This window comes from Bos mutus, chromosome X (genome assembly GCF_027580195.1).
Source record: "Bos mutus isolate GX-2022 chromosome X, NWIPB_WYAK_1.1, whole genome shotgun sequence".
In the NCBI taxonomy this organism is placed as follows: Eukaryota; Metazoa; Chordata; class Mammalia; order Artiodactyla; family Bovidae; genus Bos; species Bos mutus.
The window spans coordinates 88166549-88179234 of record NC_091646.1 but is presented as its reverse complement, the minus strand read 5'-3'; the positions used below and the strand labels follow the sequence as shown (position 1 = coordinate 88179234).

Genomic DNA, 12686 nt, shown 5'->3' with positions numbered 1-12686 from the left:
TCAGTATTCTTGCCTGGAGAATTCCATGGACAGAGGATACAGTCCAGGGAGTCACAAAGAGTGGGACACAACTGAGTAAAACTTTCACAAGGTATAATTCACATACAATGAAACTATTTTAAACGCACCATTTGGGAAGTTTTTGACACACTGTATGTACCTGTGTAACCATTATCACAATCAAGATATAAAACATTTCCATCACCCCAGAAAGTTCTCTCCTACCCCTTCCCAGTGAATTCCTATTCCCTTTCTGCCCCCAGACAACCACTGATCAGTTTTTTGTCACTATAGATTGGTTTTGCCTGTTCTAGAATTTTTTTGTTTTTCTACAAATGGAATCATGCAGCATGTATGATTCCACATTTATCTGGCTTCTTTTGCTCGACATGGTGTTCTTGAGGCTCATCCATGCTGCAATGGTCCCTTTTGATTGCTGAGTGTTTCACTGTATGGATGCACCATGGTTTGTTTATCCATTCCTCCGCTGATGATTATTTCCAGTTTTGATTCATTGTGAATAAAGCTATTAAGAACATCCTTGTTTCTTGTCACACACACATATGTATTTTTTTTTCTCTTGAATAAATGCCTAGGACCGGAATGGCTGAGATGCATGGTAGCTGTACATTGAACTTTTCAAGTTTAATAGCTTCCCAAAGTGATTCTACCGCTTTACATTCTCACCAGAAATGTACAAGAGTTCTACTTGCTCCACAGCCTGATCAACACTTGGTTGACTTTTATGCTTTAAGTACCTTTTGATTTTAGAATATTAGACTTATGGAGAAATTGCAGAGACAGTACAGAAAGTGTCCTTATACCTTTCAACTAGTTTTCCCTAATGCTAATATTGTACATTACCACTGTACATTTCTAAACTTGGATCCACAGGAGCATTCATTGCAAAGGACAGGTGGGTCCCACCCCTGCACTGCCTCTCCAAAGCTGATTGACATGGAACAAGTAAGTTGCTTGATCTCATTAGGCCCCATATATCAGTCTTTCCAACTCGACAACTCTTGGCCCCATCATCTTCCTCCAGGAAGTATGTCCAGATTACCATAAACAACCGGGTTAGGGGGACTTCTCCATGTCCCAGAGCTCTCCTGCCACTAACTCCACTGCACCAATGTCATTTGACCACTCTGTGTTACCCACTGGACTCTAAGCTACAACGTCACACACTCTGGAGCCAATCTTACGATCAAGTCATGTCTCTGCCACTCACTAGCTGTGTTCAGCTGCTTAAGCTCTCTGTCCTCAGTTTATCCATGTGTAAAATGGGATGACAGTCACTACCTCATAGATGTACTGGAAAGATGAAGTGAGATGACTCACATGAGTTACTCTGACAACTGGCATATTGTCAGTTATCAACAAACATCGCCGTTATTCCTGCAGCAGTTACCACTGCTGTAATTATTATTTTTGCATGTCTAGGACCTGTGGGCATAGATTGCTGGCACACAGTAAGTTCACAATAAATGTTGGCTATCATCTCAGGTGTGTGACCTTGAACTTACTTATTTGACACACAATGTCCTAAATTCTAAGAAAGATCTTTGGTCTTAGTCCTTTTGGGCTGCTCTAACAACAACAACAACAAAAATACAATACACTGGGTGTTTATGAATAACAGAAACTTATTTCTCAAAGTTCTGGAGGTTGGGAAGTTCAAGGTCAAGACACTGGCAGATGTGGTGTCTGGTGAGGACCAACTTCCTGGTTCACAGATGACCATCTTCTTGCTGTATCATCACACAATAGAAGAGACAAGGGAGCTCTCTAGGTCTCTTTATAAGGGCACTGATCTCATTCATGAGGACTCTGCCTTTATGACCTAATCACCTCCCAAAGGCTCCGTCTTCTAATACTATCTCACTACAGGTTAGGATTTCAATATATGAATTTGAGGGAGGGCACAAACATTTGGTTTATAGCAGGTTTCCTATTATTATTAGCTATTATTAACTTTTTTGCTTTTAAGTTCCCTCCCCTGGCCCCTGCAGGTCCCCACCATCAATACTTTCCCCCTTCCCACCACACACCAGAGATGCACTTATAAAAGAAGTTAAGAGATAGAACTCCCACAGTAAAGAAATAGGTCAGGCTACCTCGCAAAGACAGAGTACACCCAAGGCTGGCACTCAAAGACCTCTCCCTGGACTCTTTGGGCCTTCTGCCCACAGGTAAAGGAGATCAGAAAGAGATAAAACCACGAGCAGGTTGAATAATCACCCCTTAAATGGGAAGAACAGCCCATTTTTGCTGCAAAATCCTTTAGGACCAAGAATCAATTCAATTCAGTTCAGTTGCTCAGTCGTGTCTCACTCTTTGCGACCCCATGGACTGCAGCACGCCAGGCCTCCCTGTCCATCACCAACTCCCGGAGTCCACCCAAACCCATGTCCATTGTGTCGGTGATGCCATCCAACCATCTCATCCTCTGTCGTCCCCTTCTCTCGCCTTCAATCTTTCCCAGCATCAGTGTCTTTTCAAATGAGTCAGTTCTTCACATCAAGTGGCCAAAGTATTGGAGTTTCAGCTTCAACATCAGTCCTTCCAATGAACATTCAGGACTGATTTCCTTTAGGATGGACTAGTTGGATCTCCTTGCAGTCCAAGGGACTCTCAAGAGCCTTCCCCAACACCACAGTTCAAAAGCATCAGTTCTTCGGCGCTCAGCTTTCTTTATAGTCCAACTCTCACATCCATACATGACTACTGGAAAAACCATAGCTTTGACTAAATGGTCCTTTGTTTGTGTTCAGAACTCTAAAGCCAAAACCAAAGTGAGAAGTGACCACCACAAAGAGCTCTGTGTGAGTAAATGGAAACCAAACAATGTACAAAGAGTACTGTGATGAAAAAGAATAAAACACTTTACCCTTTTTATGTGCTCATTTACTGACAGTCCTTGGTGTCTTACATCCAAGCAAGTAGCACCGTAGCTAAGTTTATAAAAGTGATTACATCCTTCAGTGTCTTCAGGGTACTGTTTCCAAGATGCACAGCAGACACCCAAATCCATGGATTCTCAAGTCCCAGAGCTGGCCCTCTGTATCTGTGAGTTCTATATCCACGAATTCAACCAACCACAATCATAAATATGGTACATGATCTGTGGTCAGTTGAATCTGCAAACATGGAGAGCCAACTGTATTGTTGTATAAGATTACAGAAATCTTATGATGAACCCAGGAAATAACTATTATTAGAGCCATAAAAACTCAAGTTTTCAAGCTTCAGGGAATAAGTAGGGAAAGTAGGGAAAGGTCTAAATTTATTTGACATAACCAAAGATACTGCGAGAGTTTTGTGCCTCAGATTTGGCTTTTGTAGAAACATTCCAGTGACTATTACTATTTAGAATATTGTCCAGGGAGGCCTGTCTCATCTGAGGAAATCATGGGAAGACATCAGAGTAAGTCCCCAGCTCAGGGACAAAGCAACATATCACAACAGATTGAATGCCAAACACAGATAGGAGAATGCAGCTATTTCCTCTTCAGCCAGATGGGAAAGATACACAAAAATGAAAATCAGTGCCACTCACTCATGTGTTTGCTTTAGAAAACATCTTTTTTTCCATACAACTATTTTAACTTGTCATAGGGGTATTATTGTTACTTTAGGTGAACTGGGCTTCCCTGGTGTCTCAGCTGGTAAAGAATCCACCTGCAATGCGGGAGACCTGGGTTCAATCCCTGGGTTGGGAAGATCCCCTGGAGAGGGGAAAGGTTACCCACTCTAGTATTCTGGCGTGGAGAATTCCATGGACTGTAGAGTCTAGTGGACTATATATGGTCTAGTCAAATGGACTATATATAGTCTAGTCAAAGCTATGGTCTTTCCAGTAGTCATGTATGAATGTGAGAGTTGGACTATAAAGAAAGCTGAGTGCGGAAGAATTAATGCTTTTGAACTGTGGTATTGGAGTAGACTCTTGAGAGTCCCTTGGACTGCAAGGAGATCCAACCAGTCCATCCTAAAGAAAATCAGCCCTGAATATTCATTGGAAGGACTGATGCTAAAGCTGAAACTCCAATACTTAGGCCACCTGATGCAAAGAACTGATACATTAGAAAAGACCCTGATGCTGGGAAACATTGAAGCCATGAGGAAAAGGGGACGACAGAGGATGAGATGGTTGGATGGCATCACCAACTCGATAGACATGAGTTTAATCAAGCTCTGGGAGTTAGTGATGGACAGGGAAGCCTGGTGTGCTGCAGTCCATGGGGTCACAAATAGTTGGACACGACTGAGCAACTTTCACTTTCAGTTCAGTTCAGTTCAGTAGCTCAGTTGTGTCCGACTCTTTGCAACCCCATAAATCCCAGTGCGCCAGGCCTCCCTGTCCATCACCATCTCCCAGAGTTCACTCAAACTCACGTCCATCGAGTCGGTGATGCCATCCAGCCATCTCATCCTCTGTCGTCCCCTTCTCCTCCTGCCCCCAATCCCTCCCAGCATCAGAGTCTTTTCCAATGAGTTAACTCTTCGCATGAGGTGGCCAGAGTACTGGAGTTTCAGCTTCAGCATCATTCCTTCCAAAGAAATCCCAGGGCTGATCTCCTTTAGAATGGACTGGTTGGATCTCCTTGCAGTCCAAGGGACTCTCAAGAGTCTTCTCCAACACAACAGTTCAAAAGCATCAATTCTTTGGCGTTCAGCCTTCTTCACAGTCCAACTCTCACATCCATACATGACTACTGGAAAAACCATAGCCTTGACTGGACGAATCTTTTTTGGCAAAGTAATGTCTCTCCTTTTCAATATGCTATCTAGTATGGTCATAACTTTTCTTCCAAGGAGTAAGCATCTTTTAATTTCATGGCTGCTGTCACCATCTGCAGTGATTTTGGAGCCCCCCAAAATAAAGTCTGACACTTTCCACTGTTTCCCTATCTATTTGCCGTGAAGTGATGGGACCAGATGCCATGATCTTCGTTTTCTGAATGTTGAGCTTTAAGCCAACTTTTTCACTCTGCTCTTTCACTTTCATCAAGAGACTTTTTAGTTCCTCTTCACTTTCTGCCATAAGGGTGGTGTCATCTGCATATGTGAGGTTATTGATATTTCTCCCGACAATCTTGATTCCAGCTTGTGCTTCCTCCAGCCCAGTGCTTCTCATGATGTATTCTGCATACAAGTTAAATAAGCAGGGTGACAATATACAGCCTTGACATATTCCTTTTCCTATTTGGAACCAGTCTGTTGTTCCATGTCCAGTTCTAACTGTTGCTTCCTGACCTGTATACAGGTTTCTCAAGTGGCAGGTCAGGTGGTCTGGTATTCCCATCTCTTTCAGAATTTTCCACAGTTTGTTGTGACCCACACAGTAAGTTTGGAGAAGGCAATGGCACCCAACTCCAATACTCTTGCCTGGAAAATCCCATGGATGGAGCAGCCTGATAGGCTGCAGTCCATGGGGTCACTAAGAGTTGGGCACGACTGATCGACTTCAGTTTCACTTTTCACTTTCTTGCATTGGAGAAGGAAATGGCAACCCACTTCAGTATTCTTGCCTGGAAAATCCCAGGGACAGAGGAGCCTGGTGGGCTGCCGTCTATGGGGTCGCACAGAGTCGGACACAACTGAAGCGACTTAGCAGCAGTAGCAGCAACACAGTAAGTTTCGGTGAATTAATAGATATTGTTAAAAACTCTCAGTTTTGATTCCTAATATGGAAAATACAAACAGATGGAGTCACTTGAGCCAAAGCTACTTGAAGTTCTCAGTAATTTTCAAGAATGTAAAAGTCTGAGAAGGGCTGAAACAGAAGCACAGGAGAAGGGATGCAGGGTGGCTTTAAAAGACCAAAGAATGGATTCAAAACAGGCTCTGAAACTTGATAGTTGTGTGACTACAGGCAAGTTGCTTAACATTTGTGTACTCCTATCCTTAGATTTGGAATAATGGTAGCCATCTCACAGGGGTATTGTCAGAATTAACCCAAATGATGCATAGCAAATAGGATGCACTCACTAAATGGTTGGTGCTGACAGTTCCAGGATCATGAGGCATGCCCTGTCATTTATACAACCACTTCTTACCCATAAATCCATGTTTATCAATTAATCTCCTTTGAGTAAATTCCTTGAATCAGAAAACCTAGCATGGAGATTGATGTGTGACATTTTAAAGGAAACTTGCAGACAACCGGCAACCAACTTGATTACCTCATGGCCTTATTTTGTAGCCTTTGAGCCATGCAAGCCCATTTAAAACACCTGAAATCTGCCTTCTTGGCCCGTAATGAGATGGGCTGGCTTGGCAGGCACACACATTACTAATGACAGCGACAATCCTAATGTTCCAGGTGTTCTCACCCTTCTCCTGACCCTCATTCTTTGGAGGCAAAGACCACCCACCCTGAATTCGGTCCCATCTGGGAAGCCCTTTTGCCATCTTATTTCCCACATTGATGCAAAGAACTGACTCATTGGGAAAGATCCTGATGCTGGGAAAGATTGAAGGCAGGAGGAGAAGGGGAAGACAGAGGATGAGATGGTTGGATGGCATCACCGACTCGATGGACATGAGTTTGAGCAAGCTCCAGGAGTTGGTGATGGACAGGAGGCCTGGCGTGCTGCAGTCCATGGGGTAGCAAAGAGTCAGACATGATTGAGCAAGTGAACTGAACTTCCCACGCTGACCCCAGTCTCTGCAGTAAGAACAGGTGAGGCCAAGCTACTTTCAGTTCTCAGTAATCTTCAAGAATGAAAAAAGTCTGAGAAGGGCTGGAACACAACTACAGGAGAAGGGGTACAGGGTGACTTTTAAAAGACCAAACAACAGATTCAAAACAGATTCCTTCTCAGTGTCTCCTCTGCTATTCATGGAAATCTTGCCTTCCTCCTGGGAGCCAGAGCCAGTCACCTGGCCCCTCTAGAATGCAGTCATTTTTACAGCTCTTGGCAAGGATTCCAACTGAGTCACAGACAAAACAGGAGGAGGACCAAGCTTAACTTTTGATCTATATTTCCAGTTTGGAAGAAACGAAATTTAGGCTTCCCTGGTGGCTCAGAGGTTAAAGTGTCTGCGTCCAATGCGGGAGACCCAGGTTCGATCCCTGGGTTGGGAAGATCCCCTGGAGAAGGAAATGGTAACCCACTCCAGTATTCTTGCCTGGAGAATCCCATGGACAGAGAAGCCTGGTAGGCTACAGTCCACGGGGTCACAAAGAGTCAGACATGACTGAGCGACTTCACATTCACTTTTGTGGGGGAGGAGGGCAGGAAGCTCTACTTAGCCAAATGGCTTTCTTCCTCTGTTAATGTGTTCTCATTTCTAAGTGCCTGGAGCCTGGTGTCAACACTGTGTTCTGATTGCATCATCACATGGGTGAAGCTGGAGGGAGGCGCAGACAACAGTGACACTTAGTACAGGAAAGGCCTGGAGTGGTTAGGTAACTGTTGACGGAAGCCACTCGCCTTGGCCAGGCCAGCCTGACTTTCTCACAACAGGAGGTCTTGATAAGGAATAGAATGCTACCTCCAAAAAATAACCAGGAGAATTTGGGAGGTGCCGAAAGAGGGAGGAGATGAGCAACCTCCCAGAAATCCTCATGCTGGATTCCATCTTGGCTGAGAGATACACACCACCAGAAAGGACCTTGAGTCAGACCAAGCAAGGTGACTGGTTAGAGACAACCCAGAAAGCTGACATCATCACCATAAAACCTGAGACTGCGATCTACATGACAGAGCAGTTCTCCTGGGTTCCCTTACCCTCCTGCTCTCCTCCTGGGCACCCCTTCCCAATAAAGTCTCTCACTTTGTCAGCACATGTATCTCCTCGGGCAATCCAAGTGTTAGACAGGAGCTCACTCTTGGGCCCTTGAAGGGTCCTTCTTCCTGCAACAGAATTGTCCATGTAGGGAGAAATAGGGAAGGTGGTGGTGATAGTGGCTGAGACATTAGGCAAAGCTCTGCAGGAATTATAATAACATTAACAGCAACAGCTTACAGTGAATGTTTACCCCATTCAGGCCTTGTTCTGTATACTTTGCATGTATTAATTCATTAATCTTCACAGCCACCTTTCAGATGGAGAAGCTGAGACAGAGAGAAGTAAAATAATTATCAAGGACTCACAAGTACTAAGTGGCAATGGGACTGAAATTCAGACATTCAAAAGTCAATGCTCTTGATCATGAAACTTTCCAGCCTTTAATTATAATCATTGAATACCATTTGCCAGACACTAGGTTAATGGTTTTACTTAAATTAATTCTCACAACCCAGTGAGTAAATTGCTAATTGTATGTTTCACTTTACAGATGTGTTCTGAAGCACACAGAGGTTGAGTAATATGTTCAAAGGTCACACAGCTTGCACACAAGTAGAACAGAACTTAACTTCAGGTTTGTGCATTTAGAGCTCAAGCACTTACTTAGATCTCTGCTCTGTGAGCTGCTGCTCAAGAAGGTCTCTGGAAGATATTTAGATCCAGGAACCACTTGAGATTCTTACAAACCAGGTGGAAGCTAATGATGGGTTCAATAACCTGCCAGATCTTTTCTGTGACTCTCCAGGCAAAGACCAGTCCATCCCCCTCCTAAGATGACTTCCATGCCAGTTCATTAGCTCACGGATCTTTCTTTTTCTTTCTTTCTTTCTTTTTTTTTTTTTTTTTTTTGTTGTGAAACAAGACACAGACATAACGAACAGACTTTTGGACTCTTGGAGAAGGAGAGGGTGGGATGATTTGAGAGAATGGCATTGAAACATATATTACCATATGTAAAATAGATAACTAGTTGCAAGTTTGATGCATGAAGCAGGGCACCCAAAGCTGGTGCTCTGTGACAACCTAGAGGGATGGGGTGGGGAGGGAGCTGGGAGGGGGGATTCATGATGGAGGGGACGCATGTATACCTATGGTCGATTCATGTCTATGTATGGCAAAAACCATCACATTTTTGTAAATAATTATCCTCCAATCAAAATAAATAATTTTCTTAAAACAGAAATTTTAAAATTACATAGGTCAACAAATATTTCTTGACCACCTCCTAAGCACCTGTTCCAGGCTCTGGGGGCACAGTACTGAGTGACAACAGATAAAAGTCTCTGCTCTCCTGGGAGCTTACACTGTAATAGACAGAAACAAAATAAAAGAGGCTAAAAACATAAAGAAGAAAATCACGTGGTATATTCAAAGATGATAAGTGCTATGAAGGAAGTTCTGCTGGGTGCTCCGTGGTGACCTAGAGGAGTGCGATGGGGGATGCAGGTGGGAGGGAGGTCCAAGATGGAGGGGATATATGTATACATATAACTAATTCACTTCATCGTATAGCAGGAACATCGTATAGCAGGAACATCATATAGCAACATGGTAAAGCAATTACACTAATTAAAAAGCAGAAAGAAAAAGAGAGTAAGAAAGGCAAAGAGGGACTGTTGGTGGTTTGGGGTTGATTGCAGTTTTAAATAAGGTCTTCAGGGAAGGCCTCACTGAGAAGGTACCATTTGAAGGAAAAGACAAGAAGAGAAGAGGGAACCATGTGACTCTCAGTGTGGTGGGGCAGGAGAGGAAACAGTGCTTTAGTTAGAGGCCCCGGCAAGCATCCTGAGATGAAACAGATACACAAGAACAGAAAGGAGGCCTGTTTCATCCTCTTTCTTCTGCTCACTGGAATAATCCAGGCTGGAAAGAGGTGGTTGCCGAGGAGAGGCCTCTGTGCTCTGGTCTCTGCAGGACAACCTGACCCCTGCATCGTGGCTCCATGTGCCCTCAGATGTTCCTTTGCCTTCTGAGTTCTGGCAGTGAAAAGCTTAAACTACTTTCTACACCCAGCTCAAGACTCACTTTCTTCAGGAAGCCTTCCAAAAATTCACCTCACCCCCCATTACTCTTCAAAACATAAAGTTCACCCCATTTTGAATTCTTACCATAGCAACTCATATTAATATTTGCCCATGTCAGCTCGACATTATTCTCTAGGTGTTCCACGTGACTTTGTCTTCTTTCCCCAGCTACTTCAGGAAAAAAATCAATTATTTACCTCCTCCCATGATGCTTTTGAACTGTGGTGCTGGAGAAGACTCTTGAGAGTCCCTTGGACTGCAAGGAGATCCAACCAGTCCATCCTAAAGGAAATCAGTCCTGAATATTCATTGGAAGGACTGATGCTGAAGCTGAAACTGCAGTACTGTGGCCACCTGATGTGAAGAACTGACTCATTGGCAAAGACCCTGATGCTGGGAAGGATTGAAGGCAGGAGGAGAAGGGGATGACAGAGGATGAGATAGTTGGATGGCATCACCGACTTGATGGACATAAGTTTAAGCAAACTCCAGGAGATGGTAAAGGACTGGGAAGCCTAGTGTGCTGCAGTCCATAGGGTTCCAAAGTGTCAGACACGGCTGAGTGACTGAATTGACTGATTGATAATGCTTAAAGGTGATGTATATTTGACTGGTGTTTTACAACTGTTGGATAATTGGATGATTGGATGGATGGATAGATGATTGATTGGATGAACAGTGCTACAGACTGAATATTTGTTTCCCCCTCAAATTTGTATGTTGAAGCCTAACCACCCCCCACCCCGCCCCATGATGGTATGTGAGGGCGGGGGTCTTTGGGAGATGATTATGTTATGAGGGCTTCATTCTCATGAATGAGATCAGCACCCTTATAAAAGAACGTCTGGAAGCTTCTGCCAAGCAAGAACACAGCGAGCAGACAGCATCACCAGATCTGCCAGTGACCTTGATCTTGGACTTCCCAGCCTCCAGAACTGGGAGAAATAAATTTCTGCTGTTTATAAGCCATCCAGTCTGTGGTATTTTGTTATAGCAACCCAAACGGATGAAGGCAAATAGTTTTAAAATAAGAAGAAGAATTCTTCACCGTCTGAAACAGAAGAACGACTGAATGCTTTGTAAACACCATGAAACTTAATATCTTCGGGGAAAAAAAAAAAAAAACTTAAAGGGTTTCAACTAGGAAAACTGAACGTTGTAATTCTTCCCCCACCAGAACTTGATCAGTATCTTTGTTCTCTTTACTTTCCTAATCTTTTCTAAATGCACCTGCTGATGGAGATGGAGACCTCCACAGGAAAGAGTTCCCAAAATAAGCCCATACATTTACCTCAAAGAATAAGAGTGTATTGAGAAGGATGCAGGATTTTGTGCCTCTAATCCTCTGCTACTTGTATTAGCCATTTCCAGCTGTATCACATTGCAAACCATCAGGACACACCACTGATGTCAACAGGTTGTTTCCAAAGCAGAATAACGCCCACAGCTAAAATCTATCTTCCTGAGCCAATTTTTTCACTCTTTCAATTAGTAGACACGTATGTGTTTATTTGATCAAATTATTACAGACACCTAAAATACCCCAATAAATATCATCTCTTTTTTTAGGGCATGAAATTTTGAACATTGCCAACATCTCCCGACATCCACCAGCACTAGCAAAATGCCAGAGTGCTTTGGCCTTCCATAATGTGCTTTTCAAAAATAGAGACAGCTACCCAGCAGTTTTAGTTTTCCCAAGAGGAATCTTGGCTCGAATAAACACTACGTGTACCATTATAGTGTTAAGGATTATAAGAAAGCCAACAACTTGAAGCCGTGGTCCCTGCTCTTCTCTGGGACAAGGGCCCCCCTGAAGCTCTGTAGAAAACCATGTAATCTCTCCAGCAAAGCACACATATACAAACAATTCTGTATGTAAAATCAGAGAGTATAACTGAAACTTAACTTGAGCCCTTTCTTAAGAGTCACGAATTTGAGGTTGAGAAAGCTTGATGACAACACTGAGTGTTGGTGAAATTAAGATGGTGTGACATAGTATAACCACTTTGGAAAACCTTTTGGCAGTATCTACGAAAGATGCTTATGCACACAGTTTATGACTCACTTCTAGGTAAACGCCCAAGAAAATGGTCCCCAAACACCTACGCAAAAATGTGAAATGTCCATGAACATTTGTGTATTGACCCATTTTACAGAGGAGAGTGAATCTTAGGATAAACAACTTCCCCAGGATCATCCAGCTAATGAGAGGGGTTCAAGTTTAGCCGTGCTTAAAATCAAGCTGGTTCTCCACCTCATGCCACCTCTCATGATGCAGCAGTGTTGCAGGGAGAAAGCCAATTCTGACTCCACATTGGAAACTGTTTCTTTGACTTGCTTTTCGTTACTCTTGTTATTATAATCATACTTAATGGCTTGCCTGGAGAACCCTGACCCTCTGCATGACTGTAAACTAAAGGCCTTTGTTCAGCTCCTGGAGAGATAGCTTGTCCGTGCTCACTTGTGAATAGAAGAGATTAACACACCCCTTCCAAAGGCTGGCCACTCCCTTTGAGATGTTTTGCAAGACTGAAAACCCTTTCACTTTACTTCCCCACTGCCTCTCCCTCTCTATTCTGCCCTTTTACTTTAGTTACTTATTGCTTCTTTCTCTCTGATCTATAAAAGAACCTGGCATCTGGACCCCAATAAGATGGTGATTTTGAGACACTAGCCTGCCATCTTCTCGGTCTGCTGGCTCCCCAATTAAAGTCTCTTTTTGCCTCAACACCTCCTCTCGGATTCATTGGCCTGTCATGCAGCAAGCAAAGTGAGCTTGGACTCAGTAACAGCAGGAGATCCAAGATCTGGATGGTCACAAGGGCATAAACAGCAGCAGGCACCAATGTGGCCCACCTC

The 12686-nt window shown here is 43.5% G+C and overlaps 1 protein-coding gene across 1 annotated transcript in view; it reads right to left on the bottom strand.

The window, feature by feature from the left end:
- Positions 1 to 12686, bottom strand: part of MAOB (monoamine oxidase B) — a 120910-nt gene that overhangs the window by 33181 nt on the left and 75043 nt on the right. The window lies entirely within an intron of this gene.